Source organism: Oncorhynchus nerka, linkage group LG3 (assembly GCF_034236695.1).
Source record: "Oncorhynchus nerka isolate Pitt River linkage group LG3, Oner_Uvic_2.0, whole genome shotgun sequence".
Lineage (NCBI taxonomy): Eukaryota > Metazoa > Chordata > Actinopteri > Salmoniformes > Salmonidae > Oncorhynchus > Oncorhynchus nerka.
In genome coordinates this window covers 22,286,089-22,307,221 of record NC_088398.1, presented here as the reverse complement: position 1 = coordinate 22,307,221, position 21,133 = coordinate 22,286,089, and the positions used below count along the sequence as shown (strand labels likewise).

Genomic DNA, 21,133 nt, shown 5'->3' with positions numbered 1-21,133 from the left:
GACACTACAATGGCATCAAGTAAAAGTATAATAAGAGCTTTATAAAAGCCCAATTTTTGAGAAACATTGTGCAAAGTGATAAAGTTTAAAACAGACATGCACACGCAATTACAAGCACAAGAGCGTCTACTAAATGACTTAAATGTAAATGTAAGCACAAACAGACAGACAGACAGACAGACAGACAGACAGACAGTTGTGACACTGTTCCTCACAAGTTGTTCTCTTTAGAAGTTAAACACACATGATTAAAAATGTGCCTGATTGAAGGATGGAAATCGGATCCAGTGAAAGACTGACAACCAATAGGAAACGGAGCGCCTTCTTTTTCCATGGGGGGCCCCAGAAGGCGAAGCCAAGCGGCGCCAAACCAACACTAGAGCTGAGTGTGCGCAGGCTTCAGCCGTCAGATTCAGCAGCGGGCTTCACGTCGCTGACTTTTGTTTCTTACTAAATACAGACAGAAACCCGTGAATGAATGCGGCGCAGATTAATTAGGTGAGTGTCCCTATTAATTTATTTTCTATTTTGTGTTTACGACATGCTTTAGAGTATTATTTAGTACAGCTTTTGGTCACGTTAGGTGGTGGTTCTCAATATTTATCGCCATCCTTGCGCACAGCCTATAGCTAGAAGTGGACCGTTTGTAAACAACCTTATGCATAGCCTACCTCTTTACAAAGGTGAGTAAACACAACTCATTGAGAGCTATGCAGCTAATATGTCAATTATTTACTTTTGTAGTGGGATAATCGTAGTGCAAGTTCACTGCGGAGGTGTTTGTACCTTTATGAATGAAACTGTTTCAGGTCGACTACCTCGGCAAGTTTAGACGGTCTCTTCATTTGATTCTTCCCCCAATCCATCTTGATATAGGGTGGTCGGACGGCACACTCCGCGGACAATTCTGGCTAATTGCTTATCAATTAAAGTAGAGCATTAGCGTTGGAGAATGGATGGGATTCAAGACCAACAAGTGCCTTATATTAAATCCAATGTGAGTGAGAGACACGTTTTTTTTTTTTACGTATAACCCGAGACTAAATAACAAATAAACAGCACTTAGATATCAGGAAAATGTTATTCATTACTGTGTTATTAAGTTGATGTAAAACCTGCAAGCTGGTCACTCGGTCGCTCAGTCACCTCCTCCATGTGCAGGTGTATGAACGGATAGCGTAATATTTAAACTATTACTGTGTAATACATGATGTTATATATATTCTAAGAAATATTGTAATAACGTTATTACTAGTGTTGCCTTCCCTCTGTAGTTATAGGTAAAGAAAAGGGACAGGGTCAAGTTTAAAAGTGTGTGAGATGTGTGATTGATGGCCATCTATTGCTCTCTCAGCTGTCATCTGTGCTAGTACACAACAGAATCACTCCAGTGGGAGACATTGATTTGTTTCCTCCCGTTTAGAGGCCACACGGGAAGACAACTTGCAGTGAGAGACCGGCAAATGACAGAAAAAGAAAATTAATTAACTCTGACCTAGCCCTGGACACTGAAGGTAGGTAGAGCAGAGGGGAGGGAAAAGTTCATTTCACGGCTTCTTAACATTTAGCAAAATTCAATTGGTTTGTGGCCACCTGCACTCGTAAGCAAAATCTCAATTACAAGACATTCACCTGTGAAGATTGCGAGTAGCATCTGTCAGTGGCTACAGACACAAATTGAGTTGTTATTAGTTACACACGTGCCTCTGAATCATCTGGCCAAGCCTCCAATGGCATTCTAAGCCTATCAGCCTGTCATTGTGGAGGGAATTGTTTCTGAAGCTTTTTTTGTCCTGTTTTTTCTTCCCCTCCATGATTGTCCTCCATTGTTTTATTCTCCTAGAACTCTTCCAGGACCTCAGTCAACTGCAAGAGACCTGGCTGGCGGAAGGTAAGTGTTTACCCGTTTACTGTAGTGTCGAAGCTCAACAAGCTCACTTGGTTTAAAAGACATAGTAAGAGAATTGGAGAAAGGGAACGGGAAAGGTAGAGATGTAGAAAAAAATTGGCCCCAAGTTCCATTCCTACTAACGTGCAGTCCAATTAAAGCCTGTGTGGAAGAGGCACCTTGTGTGTCATGCATACATTAGAGACTGTGATGAGCGTGGTCTTGAGGGAGACTGAGGAGGCTCTACCCAGAGTGTCATCACAAATTACCAGGAGAAAGCTCTCCGCTGCTCACTGTCTCTTCTGCTTTTGGCAAGAGCTAACGCACGCGAGCCGCCACCACCGCACCACCTCCACCGGTCCTCTACCATCTCCTCTCTATCGCTCTCTCTCTCACACTCCCTCCCTCATTCTCTTTCTTTTCCTCTCAGCGCATCTCTCTAGAATTCATCCTCCATAGCTGTAGTATCAGCTGTCTTCTCCGTTTCTTTATCTTTCTATTGGAAGAAAAATAACGGATTTACTTGTTTTTTTTGTTGAGAATTTATTTTTTGTTTGTTTTTGTTTATTTAATCATTTTTTTCTAATGGCAAGACTTGCTCTGTGTGGTATAACTCAGACGTGATGCTTCAGGATTTAAGCGCGGGTGTCTTCTTTCCGCCCTGTTTGCAGCACAGAAGTTTTGGTTAGTAAAGAATATTGATCATATTGTGCCTGTACCATTTTCGTAAGATGCATGTTTCATATGTTTGTGCATGTCTAAGTCTGTAAACGTATTAGTCTGTCGGTTGTATCTACATTTGATCTTCTTGAATGTAATGTTTACATATTGAAAATGCTTTTCTTTGCATGGGACATTTGCATTAGTTTGCAATGTTTCTTCCTTACAATTGATTGCTAATAAGCTGCAATATGCATTAACAGAAAAACATGGCCTTTTATTCTTTAAAACTTTTGTTGCTACATTTCTGGATGTTAATATTGCTTTGATTACATTTAGAGTGACCTATAAATTATAATATGCAGTATGTCCAATCTATGTTATTGGCATTAGGTTTTAAAACAGGAAATCACAAAGTTTCTGACTCTGAGTAAATAGTGGTGTAAATATGAAGTAGGTTGTGGATTCAACGTGTGAGTTCTTTGTAGCTTCTATAAAAGTCATCTACATTACTGTTTAATCATTTTAATTTCCCATGTCAATATGATTGTATGCATGCATGACAAATCTTGAAGTTTGTACTTGCCGCTTGCTTAGGGACCGAAACAAGCCCACGACATTATGTGCTGTATAATGTGGTCCCATCATCTTATCTCGTATTGTAAATTCACCATGTGTTCCCTTTCTACACAAAATATAACTAAGTTTATCTCTGTATGTGGGACATCTTTCCTCATTTTTTCTTTTTTAAATGGATCCTTTTAAATAAAGGCAGGCAGGTCAGTTAAGAACAAATTCTTATTTATAATGACAGCCTAGGAACAGTGGGTTAACTGCTTTGTTCAGGGGCAGAATGACACATTTTTACCTTGTCAGCTCAGGGATTCAATCCAGCAACCTTTCGGTTACTGGCCCAATGCTCTAACCAGTAGGCTACCTGCCGCCCCAATGCACTGCATATTTACTTTTCTCCTTAAATGCACTGCATTTGTGGACTGCGGACTGCATTATGGAAGACAAAAACATGCCAACATCTTGTGTCAGCTAACTATTTAAAACAAATTTCGTTTGGATTAGAATTAGGCTACATTTGGTATCAATAATGACATCATTCTTTTGTTGTTCAATCTATGTCAGTGTCAGGGCTTTTGTTCTTTGTTGGTCTCTCAAGCTTTGAGGGGAATCGACGTTTGATGACAGATTGAACTTTTGATGATTTATGTTCAGACCACATATTTGAAATTAATCTAGAAAAATGTGTACTTATGGTAAATTGTTTAGATATTTTCTTCAGCTCTACTGTTGCGCTATGTTAGTATTGAACAAGACAGCCTGTTTCTTTATCCAGTAGGCCTTAGTCTCTACTGGCAGATGATTCTAGTTGTAATGTTAAGGTCTAAAGTGTAAATCCTTAACCAGTAATATACATTTTTATCATACTCTATCAACTGTGATGTTTTTCTGGTAAGTTTTTTGAGGTTATCTTATTACATTTTCCAAAGAGGTAGAAAAATATTTCTCCCTGCTTTGCACAGGTGGATAGGCAACTTAATCATTGATGAGATTCATCTATTCTTTAATACATTTAAAAATGCTCGCAGTGTAATTTAGGGGTTTTAAAAATGAAAAGTATGCTTTGAAATAGATATTGGAATACTTTACCAGCTACTCTCTGCCAGTTAGATTATGAAGTATATACCGCAGGGCTTGTAAAAGAATAAGGTGTCATTTTAATATTTTAGTATTTAAGTGGGGAAAAAGGACTTGGTTCCTGATATAGATATTACTGTAAGGAGTACAGTTCTGCATGTCGTGGATCATTGTGATGTACGTTTCAAGATTGAAGTAGATTTAATAAATTACTTCCTGTCCATTAAGATAAAAAGGAATACCTACCTACCTATATCAAAGATTTATTCATTCAGGTAATTGGAAATAAGAGGAGGAATTATGGGAGACAGACTGAATTTCTGACATCACAAACCGAGAGGTTGAAGGGTTCTTAACCTGGCCATTTTGGCCAAGGCTATTTTTCTCTTTCTTTTTGGGAGTTCTTCAAGTATCAATTTCACTTTGAAATCTATTCGGTGAGGTTGCCACAATTTAGAATACTGTAATTTTTTAAAATAAAATGTTGACACAAATGTGAAAATGATAGCTGATGCAGTCTGGTCTATTGAATTCAAACGTTTAAAAGGAGACAGTAAATCTTTTCCTCAACCCGTTCTTTTCATCTCAGCCCTGTTGTTGGCGCGCTAGCTAGATTTGTTTGAAACCTAACACCATCAGACACACAGTACTTGTAGGTACAGGAGCCTGATGGTGTTGGGCTGGGATGAAAAGAATGGGCTGAAGAAAAGACAAAGGATGTACTACTCAGGGCCTGTGAATGGGGCTTGGCTGTTTTTCTTTTCTCTCTCTCTCTCCCTCTCTCTTTCTTTCTCTCTCTCTTTTTTTGTGAATGGCGGCAGAGTTCTAATTTTGGTGCTCTCCCCGGGAATTTTTGCAGGGATCAGCTGGCCCATTCACAGACTGGGTCCGGTGACTCATGCATCCGGCTTCAACATCACTTTCTCCCTCTCTCCTTTCGTTTCCGCCTGTCTGTCGCCATCCTTCTTCCCCTCTCGCTTTGAACCTTGCGACTTTGTGATGCCTGCAGTGCGCGTGTGTTACACAGTGCTAGTGAACTTGAGGCAGATAGAAGTTGTACACGGTTGTGGTGGAGACATTGTAGTTTTTTCTTTGAGTTGTCTGGCTTGGCACTGGGTGAATGTTTTCCAGTCATGGTTTTGTGGTGGAGCCAGTATTTTGAATTGAGAGAAAGTTCTGGTCTGTAATTATTTGTAGTGGCAAGGTATGACATTATTTTGCACGAAAAGGTGCTTTGTAGTTCTTACAATGGCCATCTTGATGCAGAAATCACAGTGCACACCACAATCCCACTGCAAGAGGGGGCTTGGCTGGCACAAAGAATTGAAGTCAGCAGGTGCACAGGGTTTTACAATTATACTTCAGTTGCTGTTATGTTGATCTTTACAGTATTGCACCATACCATATAATTCATCTTTCCTAGTGTGTATCAGATCAGTCTACTGTATTGACACTTGTTTTACAGTGAACATTAGTTCACACGAGGCTTGACCTAATAGTTTTTCACGTGTTTTTCCACCACGCATATTGTGAGAAAATAGGTTTTTCCTTTCTCTATCTTGTTGGATCGTTCCTTTTCTCTCATTTTGAAAAGTGAAAATACAAAACATGATCATCTAATACAGACCTGCCTCGACATGATACTGATTCGGTGATAATGAGAATTCACCTCTTTGTGCGTAAAAATAGACGTGCTAATGACACATTTAAAAAATCTCTCATATTGCCGTTTGCCACAATTCTCCAAACTCGTCAAACTTCAGGGACCTAAAAAGTGCAAATATGTGTGATATAAATATGTACATGCCTAATTGGACCCTGTGCAGAGCCTTCATTGTCTTAGCATTAGCCGAAAGCACAGGAGTGTGAATGATAGGTGAAACACTCTGGATTGGAGCAGAGCTGACTCGGCAGGTACAGGTGGGTTCAGCAGTGGGGAAGAACCCAATTAGCTACTGTTAACAATGGGTGTTATTGCTATCGGCGTGGAGATGGCAAACTCCTGAAGCTACAGCATCATCTAAAAACGGACCAGACAACCTCAGGACATGTGTAATCAAGAGAAAGAGGGGAAGAGCAATACATTCTTTCTCTCTAGAGACTGTTATTTTAGCTTTTAGCTGCTCCATTTGCATTCTATTTGTCCGTTGGTGCATTATAACATGGATAAACATTGGTAGGATTCTGCATTTACATTGCTTTGTTCATGAATAGATACATGTCCATAAAGGGATTTTTTTATGTCTTTAGAGGCTTTTTGCCAAAATAAATGATTGAGAGGGTTAGACTGGATATCGTGAGTCTGGTGTTGTCCATCGGCATGAAAATCACTTTTTCCTTTCCTCTCTGCTTCTTTCTCTAGCTCAAGTTCCCGACAATGACGAGCAGTTTGTCCCAGACTTCCAGACTGAAAACTGTGAGTATATGATGCCACAATTTTATTCTATTTGTGTACGTATCTATGTGTGAGTCTCTGTGTTTGTGTGTGAGTGTATGTGTGAGTCTCTGTGTTTGTGTGTGAGTGTGTGAGTCTCTGTGTTTGTGTATGTATGTGTGAGTCTCTGTGTTTGTGTGTGAGTGTGTGTGTGTTTTTTTCCATGTCTCTCAGTACCCCCACCTTCACTCTCACATGTGGTCTCCGGAGAGCTAGTCTTGCAGGTTGGCAGACAGGTGCAGAAGAGAGGGGGTGGAAGAGAGGGTAGAAGAGAGGGGGTGGAAGAAAGGGGGTGGAAGAGGGAGCTATGATATTATAGCACTGGGGTTTATTTATGTAGGAAAACATCAAAATATTTTGAGTCATTTGCAATGAGTGATAATAATCAGATAGTGTTTATATAAATATATATATATATATATATAAAATAATAATAATCTCAAACTCAATTTTTTCCAACAGTATTTTATCCTCTGTAACTGTCAGCATTTGTTGTGGCGGTTATACGGGAAGAAATCAATATATCTTGACATAAATGCACTATACATTATAATGCACTTGGTGGCACAGTACAATGAGCATTTAAAGTGAGTGGAGACGAGGCTGTTGTTGGCACAGTGGGGTTATGAAGGAAGTCAGCCAACGTGGAGACAGAAGTGGAGTGAGTGGAGCTCAGTGGGATCCAGTGCTAGCACATGTCTTTTAGATGAGCCAAAAGGCCTGTGCAACAGTGAGAAAGCAGGAAACTGTCTGTAATGACCATTACCCCCCTTTATCGCTCACATGTTTGATATTCACCTCAGAATATTTTATTCATTTCAATACTTTTATTTCTACATTTGTCTCAAGAAACTGTTTGCCTTTGAGGAACCTCTTACCAGTTTCTCTGAGCTCCGTAGACGTACAGTATGGTACATATCCACTATAGGATCCAAAATGGTTGCACAGTAACATCCATAAGGTCTTGAGGTCCCCATGTCCTTCAAAGCCATCCAGGGCCCATCGTGTCCACTGTAGTAGGGGACTGCTGACCATAGGAAACGTCCTGTTGGCATGCTGGAGCAGACTGGAGAGGCAGAAACAGATGGTGGGTGGGAGGGCGAGGGCACTGTGGTTGGGCTCTCGAGCAGGCGTCCCAGCCTGCAGGACTCCAATATGGGTTTCACCAAGGAGAGAGTGAGAGAGGATGGTGGGATTGTTTAGAGGTCAATAGAGGTAAAACGAGGTGTATGACATGTACAGTCAATTCATTCGTACGGTATGAGAAAATAGACATAGAGAACAGGTGGAAACTTGGAAATAGATCACTGCGGATATTTTTGACATGTTTATTTTTGCGCTTCATAGAGAAGCATTCACGTCCTCACTTTATCACCTCACTTGTGGACAATTTTCCCATGTCCATCAACCATACTTAACATCACATTTGAAGGGGAAACTTCCAGACATTGAATCTTAAGGCTTGGCGCATGGAGGAGACATGTTCTTTGTCTATTACCTTCAAATTTAGTGGTTTCCAAGCTCTCATTAGCATAACTTAGCAGGGTATGAAGAAGTACTGTAGATGGTGTAAAATGAGAACACATGTAATCAGCGGATCGGAGCTACTCACATTAACAGTAATGGCAAGCACTTACGCTGTGTGAAAATTGACGTTTTTTCCCCCTGTTGCCAAAAGGCTGATATTTTATGAATGGACTGGAGAAATATCTGCCAAAAGTAGAACTCACTGTAAATGCCAAAATACACAGTTTGTAACCCAATGCACACAACTGTTGCCCTCAAGGGGGTTTTGTGATAATTAGGAATGATTGGCACCAAAATGACATTTCTTAGCTTGCAGCTAATATAGTGGCTGTATTGAGAAAATTCACTGTGAACGGCATAGCTGGTTGGGGGGTATTTCAGATATGATTTAAATAAGGGAACCAAAATAATCAATGAAAGAGATTGTGTGCACTGCAAAGCGTAAAGTCAGACAAAATGCAAATACACTCAAATCTGTATTTATAAAAAATCAATGATCAAAATGTTGTTTTGAATCAAATGTATGGTTTGGTTTCTAAATAAGGAATAGGGCCAAACAAACAATAGTAATTTATCCAAATACTAAAATGCCAATTAATGTGGGCAAGCATAACACATGTTCATTTTGTACAGAAAACTAGCCAAAGAAGTTGACAGAATATTTGAGAAATTCAAATGAAACCATTCAAAATGATGTAAATAACTGTCAGAAATGCTTGTTCTTAAAATGCACAGTCATTTAGATGAATCAATCTGTAGATACTCACAGCAATTTAAACATTGATGGACCTGACATTCTAAAAAGGTTTATCTGTTGTCATTACAGGTCTTCCATATTGATTGGTGTACCTTGGCACCCCACTGATAAATCTATTGTGACATTTCCATCTCTATTTTAGGTGCCTCTCTTAGAGCGCATGAGCTGTTCTTAACATTGTAGTTCATTCAGTTCATGTGCATATTAACTTACTGTGTTGTAGGACAAATACATAATTTCATAAACCATAATTATATTGAACAAAATTATAAATGCAACATGCAACAATTTAAAATACTTTACTGAGTTACAGTTGATATTAGGAAATCAGTCACCTGAAATAAATAAATTAGGGCCTAATCTATGGATTTCACATGACTGGGCAGGGATGCAGCCATGGGTCAGCCTTGGAGGGCATACCAGGCCCACCCACTGGGGAGCCAGGCCCAGCCAATAAGAATGAGTTTTTCCCCACAAAAGGGCTTTATTAAAGATATAAATAAAAAATATAAATGCAACATGAAGAATGTGAAGAAGCCGGATTTGAGGTCCTGGGCTGGCGTGGTTACACGTGGTCTGAGGTGAAGAAGCCGGATGTGGAGGTCCTGGGCTGGCGTGGTTACACGTGGTCTGAGGTGAAGAAGCCGGATGTGGAGGTCCTGGGCTGGCGTGGTTACACGTGGTCTGAGGTGAAGAAGCCGGATGTGGAGGTCCTGGGCTGGCGTGGTTACACGTGGTCTGAGGTGAAGAAGCCGGATGTGGAGGTCCTGGGCTGGCGTGGTTACACATGGTCTGAGGTGGAGAAGCCGGATGTGGAGGTCCTGGGCTGGCGTGGTTACACGTGGTCTGAGGTGAAGAAGCCGGATGTGGAGGTCCTGGGCTGGCGTGGTTACACGTGGTCTGAGGTGAAGAAGCCGGATGTGGAGGTCCTGGGCTGGCGTGGTTACACATGGTCTGAGGTGGAGAAGCCGGATGTGGAGGTCCTGGGCTGGCGTGGTTACACGTGGTCTGAGGTGAAGAAGCCGGATGTGGAGGTCCTGGGCTGGCGTGGTTACACGTGGTCTGAGGTGGAGAAGCCGGATGTGGAGGTCCTGGGCTGGCGTGGTTACACGTGGTCTGAGGTGGAGAAGCCGGATGTGGAGGTCCTGGGCTGGCGTGGTTACACGTGGTCTGCGGTTGTGAGGCCGGTTGGACGTCAAATTCTCTAAAACGATGTTGGAGGTGGCTTATGGTAGATAAATGAACATTAAATAATTCTCTCTGGTGGACATTCCTGCAGTCAGCATGCCAATTGCATGCTCCCTCAAAACTTGAGATATCTGAGGCATTGTGTTGCATGACAAAACTGCACTTTTTAAAGTGGCCTTTTATTGCCCCCAGCACAAGGAGGACTTGTGTAATGATCATGCTGTTTAATCAGCTTCTTGATATGCCACACTTGTCAGGTGGATGGATTATCTTGGCAAAGGGGAAATGGTCACTAACCAGGGATGTAAACAACATTGGAGAAAAATAAGCTTTTTGTGTTGTCTGGGATGTCTGGGATTCTTCATTTCAGCTCATGAAACATGGGGCCACCACTTCACATGCTGCGTTTATATTTTTATTCAGTGTATGTCCACTAATAAATACATGTACATCACAAAACAGTAAACAATACCTCTCTGTTACTTATTGTACCTCTTGCCATAAGCCTTTAATTAGCCAGATAAGGCTGCAGCCTCTGTGTCTGCGACGCCTGTGACGCCGTTCGACCTCGTCAAAGGTCTCCCCTCAGGAGGTAAAACTTTGACCACCGATCGATGACCCGTAAAGGTCGCGCCCCACCGAGGCCAGCGAGACCTGTGAACATCCCCTGTGCTTTGCCCCAACGTGCCCCGTGCATCAGTCCCCTGGGACACAGGCGTCAGATGGGGTGTTGACAGATCGACTCCTCCACACAGAGAGACTGTGACACTGTCACACAGGCCGAGCTGTCAGTCAGCAGTGAGAAACTCAAAACATCCGCTTCTCTCAGCTCCTCAACCCCTAAACTACTTCCTCAGTCATCAGCTCTGGAAAGGGCTTGTTTTCTAAGGCCCATTCTAGAAAAACATACACTGGCCCGGCATTCCCCCAGGTAGACAGTTGAGCATGGTTCTAGCCCTAAATAACCAGAGAAAAGACAAGCATTTTTAGTGCTTTGTTTAGTTTGATTGATTTTCACTTCCATTCAAGATCGGTATCTACTTTGTTTTGACGTCACAGTGGGTCGGATGCGGATTTTAACATGAAGATTGACAAACCACTTCCTGTCAACGGTAACGAGGAAATGACTGTGCCATATTCTCTGCATAAGTAAAGCACTTTGGGTTTATACTCTCCTCGGTAGTTGTGCATGTGCCTGGTGCAACCGCGTGTGCATGTTCGCGCACGTACGTAGCCTACGTGTGTTTATTAGCGGTGACACGCTAGCTCTCCAGGTACCCGGGTCTGACTTGATCCTGAGTGACTTGGTTTTCATCACCGTGGCCAATTGAATTAGTGTTGATCATGACTCAAGATGATGGGATGTTAATCAGGACTGATTTGGCACTTAACAGCTTCTTAAATGCACAGGCCACTGTGGGAAACTGGGCATAGGTACAGAGAGTGGGTTCAGATCAATGGGCCTTGTTAGTGTTGTCTGGACAGTATTGGCAGTTAGCTGAAACGTGATAGGGATTTAGTGGTGTCTAGCCCTGCTTTGAGATTGTCATATTTCAGGAAGGAAGAGACTCCCATTGTGTAACTGCGAGAAGTGAGTTACAGTGAGTGATGAAGACTGGGATTCTGGACTTAGAAATAGAAATAGTCTGCATAGATATTATATTCCCTGTCCTTAGGGATAGCAGTGGAGTAAGATGAAGTACTGGACATGTATACCTATTACCCAAGTGTTGAATAAGGATTTTGTATGTGGTGGAAGGGCCTTTAAAATAGGTTTACTTTTCATGGGGACTATATGACTATTGTACATTTGGACATATAGAGTACTGATAAATAATGAATTAGTTACTGAATAAATGTTTCAATGTCACCAATCTAATGTCTCCTCTCCATCCTCCCTCCTTCCTTCCCTCCATCTCACACATGCATGTCATAGTGGCATTCCACGGACTGCAGCTGAAGATCAAGAAGGAGCCCCACAGCCCCTGCTCCGAGCTGGGCTCCGCCTGTGGCCAGGAGCGGCCCTTCAAGCTCCACTATGGGGAGAAGTGCCTGTACAACATCAGGTAGGTAAGCCACAGCACCAGCCTCAGCTTGATCAAATAAGTATTAACAGGTTGAAAACATCCTAGCTCTCTGCATCAGCCAGTATGACATCACATGAGGTTCCACTTCCCCCTGTCTGGAACCAACAGAGCCAGATTGCACACAAGGAGATAGACTAACACACAAAAATGAACATTATAGGTTTCGGTGGTTTGAAAAATATCCTGTGGGATATTGAAGTAGTATTTATTTTACCTGTAGTGAAATCTCACAAGGATTCTGCAGGTAAATCTGGTTTGATGAAAATGAAAATGAATGACATTTTGTACAGTCTTTTTTCATCCCCACAGGTTGTCCAATATATCGCCACGCTGTTAGATGGATAATGACTGCTTCATTATGATTGCTTGATAAACTACAGTACTTCTGGCTTCCCACCCTGTTTTCAACGTTGTATTACTGCCTTCCATTTTGAGAATTCAAGACATTGGAATTGCAGCCATTCCCTATGAAACAAAAGGCCAGGTGCTGTGCTAAATGTTTCAAGTGGGATGCGCTTGACTTGGGGAATAGATCTAGGATAATATACTGTCTACCTAAGGTGTTTTTTCAAATGAACCAAAATGCCTATGGCACAATAATTGCCTAGTTACATCAAATCTTTAATTGATTTGACTTGTGATATATGGCATTGTGGCATATGCTTGCGATATTACAGTGCCGTGTACGTCAAGGGTCATCATGAAGATGTATTCTAGAAGAGGAAACACAAAAGTATTTTAAACCCTGAACATACGCTAAAATATCAAATATATATATATATTCTTAAAATTCAAGTTCAAAATTTTGCCCGAAATGTTTTTAAACTGTCACTTCGACAATAACTATAACATAAAAGACGATTGGATATGGAAAAGGATAGCGTTCAAATACTAGGCCACACTACAATGGCTTCTGTCAAATGGCATGCGTCGACATAATGTAAAAACAACAACAGACTGATCCCTCCACCCCGTGTGTCTCTCAGTGCCTACCAGCAGCACAAACACCCTACAGGCATGAAGCCCTCCAGCCCAGCGACGCCCCCCTGCAGCAACCCCGTGTCCCCCTTCGTAATGGCTCCCCCACGGCCATCCCCACCCCCAAACCAGACAGGACGTACCCCCACCTCCAGCCCTCCCAGCCCCTCCCGGACAGCACTTACTCCATGGACCACAGGTACAGCTACATCATCTTTAAAATGGCACTAACAAAACATTATCGACATAGTTTCAAGTGCACATTTCAAGTTTATTTGATCATTATAGTACATCCAGTACAGCTTACCTGAATCCCGATGTACCATTCTAATTATACACAACAGGTTGTATAAATTGTCAAGTTTTAGGTATAAAAATGTGTATTGATGTCAGTCCATCTGTCTCAATCGGTTATCATGAGAATTTGTGAAAATGTAATTTTCTTGCCTTTTCAGATTTCGACGTCAGCTGTCGGAGCCCTGCCACTCGTTCCCCTCCCCACCGTCGATGTCTCGGGACGGAAGGCCCATGTACCACAGACAGATGTCTGAGCCCAACATCCTGTTCCCCCCACAAGGCTTCAAGCAGGAGTACTCCGACCCCTTGTTTGAGCACCCTGCCATGGTAGGGGCGCCCATTCCCCCCACGTACCCCCCTCCATGATGATCAAACAGGAGCCCAGGGATTTCACCTATGACTCAGGTGAGTGGGTGTGTTAGTTGTCCTCTTCTTTTTTGGGGGAGGAGGTGGTGGTAATAGAGATGCAGTAAAATGTGTTGTATTTAATATTGTGGTGTCATTGTCTTATTTAGTCTTTGGTGTTTTAGTAGGATCCCCATTAGCTGTTGCGAAAACAGCAGCTCCTCTTCCTGGGGTCCAACACAGAACAAGAAACATGAGATAATACAGAACATTAATAGACAAGAACTGATCAAGGACAGAACTACATACTTTTAAAAACGTCACACATAGCCTACATATCTATACATACAGCCTGCAGGTCTTGCTTTGTGGAGTGTGGTGTCAAAAAAGCATTTCTTTATTACGGACAGACCTCTCCCCACCTTTACGACCGTTGAATCTATAACCTTGGTTAGAGCTATAGAAAAATGTAGCCTACTGTATATTTATATTTTAGTGTACATCATTAGAGAAATATGACAAATTCGGCCAAAGAACACTCTTTTCACTCTAATATAACTAAATACTTGAGCATTTGGACCCACCACAGCATCAAACCACCCTCTTTTTAATCAGACCAGATAGTTGTCATTTGAGGAATGGGCCTGTTGATTGGATTAACCCATTATTAGCGCAGGGGTTTCTGGTTTGGGTGTCTGTGCCGGGCTCCATTTCCTGTGGTGCTCTAATGTCTGTGCCTGGTCACAGTCCTCCCCCGCAGAAGGGGTGGTGGGGTGTTCTAATCCTGCAATCCTGCTGGCTTCATTCATAAGCTAGAGCCAAGGAGAGATTACTGTGGAGTGGTGTAATAGTGTGCCCAGTCAGGGTGGAATGTGGCGTCCACTCTGCTGCCTCATGCAGAGAAAGATTTCAATATAAACAGCACTGAGCTCCCTTTGAGTTGGCCTTCTCTCTGTAACATGAGCCCTTTTCAACAGGGACATGTTCATAAGAGAGCGCGTACAGAAAACATTTGCAACAGAAAACAAATGTTTCTATATCCAGGTAGTCCTCACTATTTACATCTGAGCTATTCAGCAGACTCTCTTATCCAGAATGACTGACAGTAGTGAGTGCATACATTTTCATACCGTTCCCCCGTGGAGTGGAACCCACAGCCGTGGTGTTGCAAAGCACCATGCTCTACCAACTGAGCCACACAGGTTTATTTCAGTCTGTTGTCTTCAGTTTGGTGCCTAATGAACACTACCCTGCAAACATTTACGCAGGTTTCCCAAGTATCTCGATGGCGTGGATGAACAGAGGGAGCCCTTTTCCAGCATGTTTTATATCCCAGATTGACCATTTAGGCGAATTTATTAGCAGTCATTCTGCAGCTTGTTTACTAGACCAGGCCTGTGGAGAGGATGGGAGGGGAGCCTGGTAATTTCATTAGCAGCAATTTCCTCTACAAGCCCATTACTTTGATGAAGTTCAGAGAAATGTTGATGGACCCTAAATGAACGGGGTTAGTCATTTTATTGACCATTCACTTTGTAACTGTTTCGGCCCTTTGATTGTAACCAGCAGCTGTAATGTTGTAGGAGGGCCAGACATATGTAATATTATACTGTTGTAAATAGTACCAGTGAAGTTGCAGTCAGTGAAACAAAGCCATCATAGCCATCATGCTTCACTGCTGAAGAAACAGAACAAGCCGAAAACATGCCCAACATTTTATGCTACATTTACTCCAATGCTGCTAATAGGTTATCTTGAGCTTAGCCTAGACTACGACATTGCACTGTTCAGGACTAGTGTCATATTGTGCGCTTAGTGTTGGCTGAGCTCCAGTGTCATGCTAGAAGACATGTTCTTTAATCAGGGGCAGTGGTGCAGTGAGTGAGCAGTAACTGACTGCTCTCAGATAGCTGATACTGTCCTAATGCTCCCTTAAGGGCTTCTAACACCCATTCTCCCCTGTCTCCAGCAGAAGTGCCTAGCTGCCATTCTGTCTACCTGAGGCAAGACGGCTATCTGGCTCACAGCAGCAGGACTGAAGGTGAGGGATGACGCTTGGAGACATGCATGTTGGTTGGGTTATTCATCCCGTCCAAGTTGCCGTTTCCCTTAACGTGATTTCTCAACACTGTCTCGTCTCTCAGGCTGCATGTTCGATAAAGTCGCAAGACATTTCTACGACGACACCTGCGTGGTCCCCGAAAAGGTCGAAGGTGAGATGTCCAAGAGTCGACACATAAACGGCTGCTTTCACTTGTAATTTCAATCAAAGATATTCATTGAAACGTGAAATAACAACCTCCCCTCCCTCCCTCCCTCCCTCCCTCCCTCCCTCCCTCCCTCCCTCCCTTCCTCCCTTCCTTCCTTCCCTCCCCCTCCCTCCCTCCCTCCCTCCCTCCCTTCCCTCCCTCCCTCCCTCCCTCCCTCCCTCCCTCCCTCCATCCCTCCCTCCCTCCATCCTCCTCCTCCCTCCACCCCCCCTCTAGGTGACATAAAGCAGGAGTCAGGTCTATACCGTGAAGGTCCAACCTACCAGCGCCGAGGCTCACTGCAGCTCTGGCAGTTCCTAGTGGCTCTCCTGGACGACCCGTCCAACTCTCACTTTATCGCCTGGACCGGCCGGGGCATGGAGTTCAAACTCATCGAGCCAGAGGAGGTGAGAGCATGTCTGTCTCATCATATTCCACATGGAGTATCTTAGTCCCTTCAAGCAACAGTGACCAGATTATTCTGATCATTGAAGTGAGTTTGAGGTGAAATCTGTTCTTCAAACGGTCAGAATAATGTGTTAGGAAATGTTTGAACGAGGCAATGTACCGTACTGACGTTCCTTTTTTATTGCCTCACCACGTGCTAAAAGTATGAAATCTGATCAAATCAAACAAACTGTCAACCGGAGAGTGGCCTACTAAATGTTTCAATGAACCTGTTCCTAAAAATATAAACGGTGTTGACGGTTCTGCCCTTTGAAATGGAACAGGTCTGGGTTTGTGCGCTCACATCGCAGACAGAGAGGCACAGTCAGTGTCTGGTGTGTTGGTAGGGTAATGGTTAGAGGAGTGTGTGTGTATGTGTGTGTCGGGGGGGTAACTTGGCATCGGTCCACATGGCCCAACTCAGTGGGACCAGCCAGCTGCAGCGAACAGGGGGGCATTCATACCATCAGGTGACCAAACGCGCTAACTTTGGGCTTTGGGTGGCCGTAAATTCTGCCTTTGGCCAGGGCAGGTGTAACACATGAATGAGCATGAGGACATGAAAGGGGGTGCGATGTTTTTAGTGTTGGATCCAGAGAGAGAGGGAGAGAGGGGGAGAGAGAGGGGAGAGAGAGGGGAGAGAGAGGGGGAGAGAGAGGGGAGAGAGAGGGAGAGAGAGAGGGAGAGAGAGAGTGAGAGAGAGAGGGAGAGAGAGAGGGAGAGAGAGAGGGAGAGAGAGAGAGAGAGAGAGAGAGAGAAGGGCTTTAGGATGGGGAGGTTGTGTGGTCTGGTAGACAGGTGCTGTAACATCTGCTGCCTGCTCCACTGGGTGGGTGACAAGTTCCTAATGAACACATCCCTGTCAAGGGGTGTGGAGTCTGGTTCCACTCTAATTGCTGTTATTAGGAAATATGGATTAGTAAGCTCTGACATTAAGACAACGTCATTGCATTTTTACCGGGAAGTTGTGCAACAGGGGGCGTGTTATGTTCTCACCTCTTATTATGCACAAGAAATATGTTACAAGACTGAAGCCACTAATCTGTACAATGTGGTCCTTCTATGACATTCTGGTTCTATTCATTTCACCATAACCATTTCCCCTTTGTTTATGTGTGTCTGTCTGTTCGTGGATGTGTGTGACAAAGGTTGCACGTCGATGGGGAATCCAGAAGAATCGACCTGCTATGAACTACGACAAACTCAGCCGATCGTTACGCTATTACTACGAAAAAGGCATTATGCAGAAGGTAAAAGAGGCCTAAGGCGGCACCCTGACAAGAGACATATGACGATGGTTCCACGTTTGATTAGCTGTAATACCGTCTTCTCCATAGTCAACCATGGGCTCTGCCCACTGTCCCTTTGGGGACAATAAAGTTAATCTCATTTCATCTTATCTAATCTTATCTTATCTCCAGGTGGCAGGGGAGAGATACGTGTACAAATTTGTGTGCGACCCCGAGGCTCTGTTCTCCATGGCCTTCCCTGACAATCAGCGGCCCGTGCTGAAGACGGACATGGAGCGGCAGATCAACGAGGAGGACACAGTGCCGCTGTCACACTTTGACGAGAACATGGCCTACGTGCAGGAGGCGGGGCCCTACTGCAACCCGCCACACCCGTACAGCGAGGGCTACGTTTATTAACGTAAAGCCCCAGGACGCCGAACTGGTGTACTTCGCAGTCGCTACGAACGGAGGGGAAAGACTTTGTCATTCAGAGGATCCCGAGTCACCCTCTCTCACAAACACCACCCTTTTTCTTCCTTTTTTTTTTGACGTCCAAGCTGTGCTGCAGGATGGAGAGTGCACTTTATGGACTGACTGACAGTTTGTGAACCTGCGGGGGCTAGCTATGTAATTTAAAGGAGGGACCCCCCCCCCCCCCATAAGCATGCCGTATTCGTATGAGACAGGACTCAAAGGCCAAAGGTCACATATGGACATATTCCTGCAGTCTAGGCAGCTGAATCCTCAGAGCTTGAAGAAAAAAAATCCTCCTGATCTTTTCGACAGCTACAGGAAACATCCTCAATTATTTCTTTCATTCCTCTTTTTGTTCAATTGCCCTTTCATCTCCATCATGTGTACTTTCTTACTCATTTAAGTGAATAATGCAATGTATTGTAATGACATGCTTTTAAGATACTTTTATGGTGAAGTGACATAATTCTAGACTTGAAACAGTAATGTAATTATAACAATCTTAGTTGACATCTACATGCTGCCTTGCTGCCAGTTTTAAACGTGCCCCTTTGCCAGTACTGACTGACCCACAGTGCATCATGATATGACTGAGTTTTGGTTTCCTTTTCAAAACTGCATTGACTGTGTAGACCTGTAGGAATTCGACACGAAACGATCAGATGCAAACAAATTCACCCTAAACATACTTTATTATATGTAATGCAAATAACCTGTATTCAAAAGACAAACGAAGCAGAGACTGTACCTTATTTAGTCTTTGCATTGTTGTGTATATCACACCAGCGGCCAACTTAATGATTTACATATGTATAACAAACATTTAATTCTGATTTGTCCTACATGATACGACACAAATGTTTTTTATGTCAATGATGTGTATTAATTCAGCCACAACACGAGTTATTCGATATTTCAAGGCCACAATGTGGGAATTGTACAAAAACAAACATTCCCTTTATATCCTATCACACGATGTTGCTGTCCCCCTTTTAAAATCAAAACGTAATGTGAGGAATGCATACAAAAAAGAGATAAACATGCTAACTGAAATCAAATCATATCTAACTTTTTCCTTTTTGTTTGTAGACAAATGATGTACGTGTTGCATTTGAATAAAAAGGTATCAGAACTATTTGGAATTTTCTAGTATTATAAAGATCCATGTTATATCTGAAATAGGGTTTCCATGTATAATCAGGTAAATGCACATTGGTTGCTGCTTCGAATTGTAACTGTCATTTTATAGTCTTAAGAATAATGGCAAACTGCAATCTGCAATTCTGCGTTCTGTGTTTAAGTGTTTTGTTTAGTCATATGTTTTGTTTTATATTCTTCAAAAAGGGAAAAAAATGAAGTCACCACGATGAAGTTCTGTAAAAAAAGTTGGGATGGAATTAGCAATAGCCAAAATTCTGTAATAAAATAGTGCTGAAAAACTGGTACATGCGTGATTGTCACCCATGAAAATATACACATGTTTTTTTTTTACCATGAATACAATATTTTCAGATTTATTAGCAAGTAAACATTTTTAAAGAGAATTGAAGTATGGGATCTTGGTGAGCTATCTACGGCAACTACTGAAATAGAACATATCATTTTTGTTGTCATTTCCACAGCCAATTTTACCACAAAACCTCTTATTGCATAAAACACAAATATTCTGTAAGTTTTCAAAACCGCATTACTCAGTAAGGATAAGATGTTGTAGTTCATAGATTTACTGACAGGCATAGACAAATTTAGAGCAGTTCAACCAAGCATGAGTGGGTTGGTGTAGAGAAGTGCAATGGAGAAAAGTAACTCGTCAATTTCCAGGTTGGTGGGGATACTCTCTACCGCAAAGCATTTAGCCAAAAGTGACACCCAAAGAAAAATCAATGTCTAATTTAAGGTAGTATTTTTTTCATGTTGGACAATTGTTGGTGTCTTTTGTTCCTACTCTTAAAAAGCTGGAGTGTCAGTAATGAAAAAGTAACACTGCCTTAAAGTTATTATTGCCTCTTGTAAAAGTGTCACTCGCAAAAAAAATCAATGGCTAATTTAAGGAAGCATTGTTTAATTGGTTTCACTGGGGGAAAAATGAAAACGGATGTGTAGGTAATGAAAAAGCACAGTTTGGCTTAATTTGTCAGGCCAGGTTACAGGCAAACCCTATTATAGGTCCTAGTCTTAGATGTTTTTATTGATTGCCTATAGTGCAATGTATTGCCCCTTTACCTTTATCCATCTGATTGCTTTTTTGAAGCATTTACTAACACCTAACTTTTAATATGATGAATGACATATTATTTGATTACAGGGTCGTTCCACCAATTCAGTGCTTTGAGAAGTGTAACTTGGTAAAAACAAAACAGTTGATTTGACCTCATTTTTACATTCTGTCATAAAGAACAGATGTTCAACTATACTGAACAAAAATATAAACGCAACATGCAACAATTTCAATGATTTTACTGAGTTACAGTTCATATAAGGAAATCAGTCAATTGAAATAAATTCATTAGGCCCTAATCTCTGGATTTCACATGACTGGGCAGGGGCGCAGCCAATCAGAATGAGTTTTTCCCCACAAAGGGCTTTATTACAAACAGAATTACTCTTTTTTGTTCAGTATACATCAAAAAAAGTAGGTTGACCGTAACAGGGTTGGAGATTTCATCTTAATTAAATCAGCCATAAATCTCCTCGTGACAAGAGGAATGGAAGCTTGTTGTGTGCAACAGGGAGTGGCAATTTAATTGCTAAAATATTTGTAGCCTGTCTATCAGGGTTAACGTGATATGCTCAACCCGCTCAGATTTTCACCACAAAACATCAGAAAGTGGCCAAAAAATAGTCGACCCAGCTCTTTTGATTTGACACTGCGATTTTACTATTGGATGTTCAATGTTTCTTTGGATTTTTTTTTTTAAGG

At 42.4% G+C, this 21,133-nt stretch overlaps 1 pseudogene; it reads left to right on the top strand.

Annotated features, from left to right (window-relative positions):
* Positions 1 to 317: 317 nt before the first annotated feature.
* LOC115104818 (ETS translocation variant 1-like) lies at positions 318 to 19,656 on the top strand (annotated as a pseudogene).
* Positions 19,657 to 21,133: the final 1,477 nt, after the last annotated feature.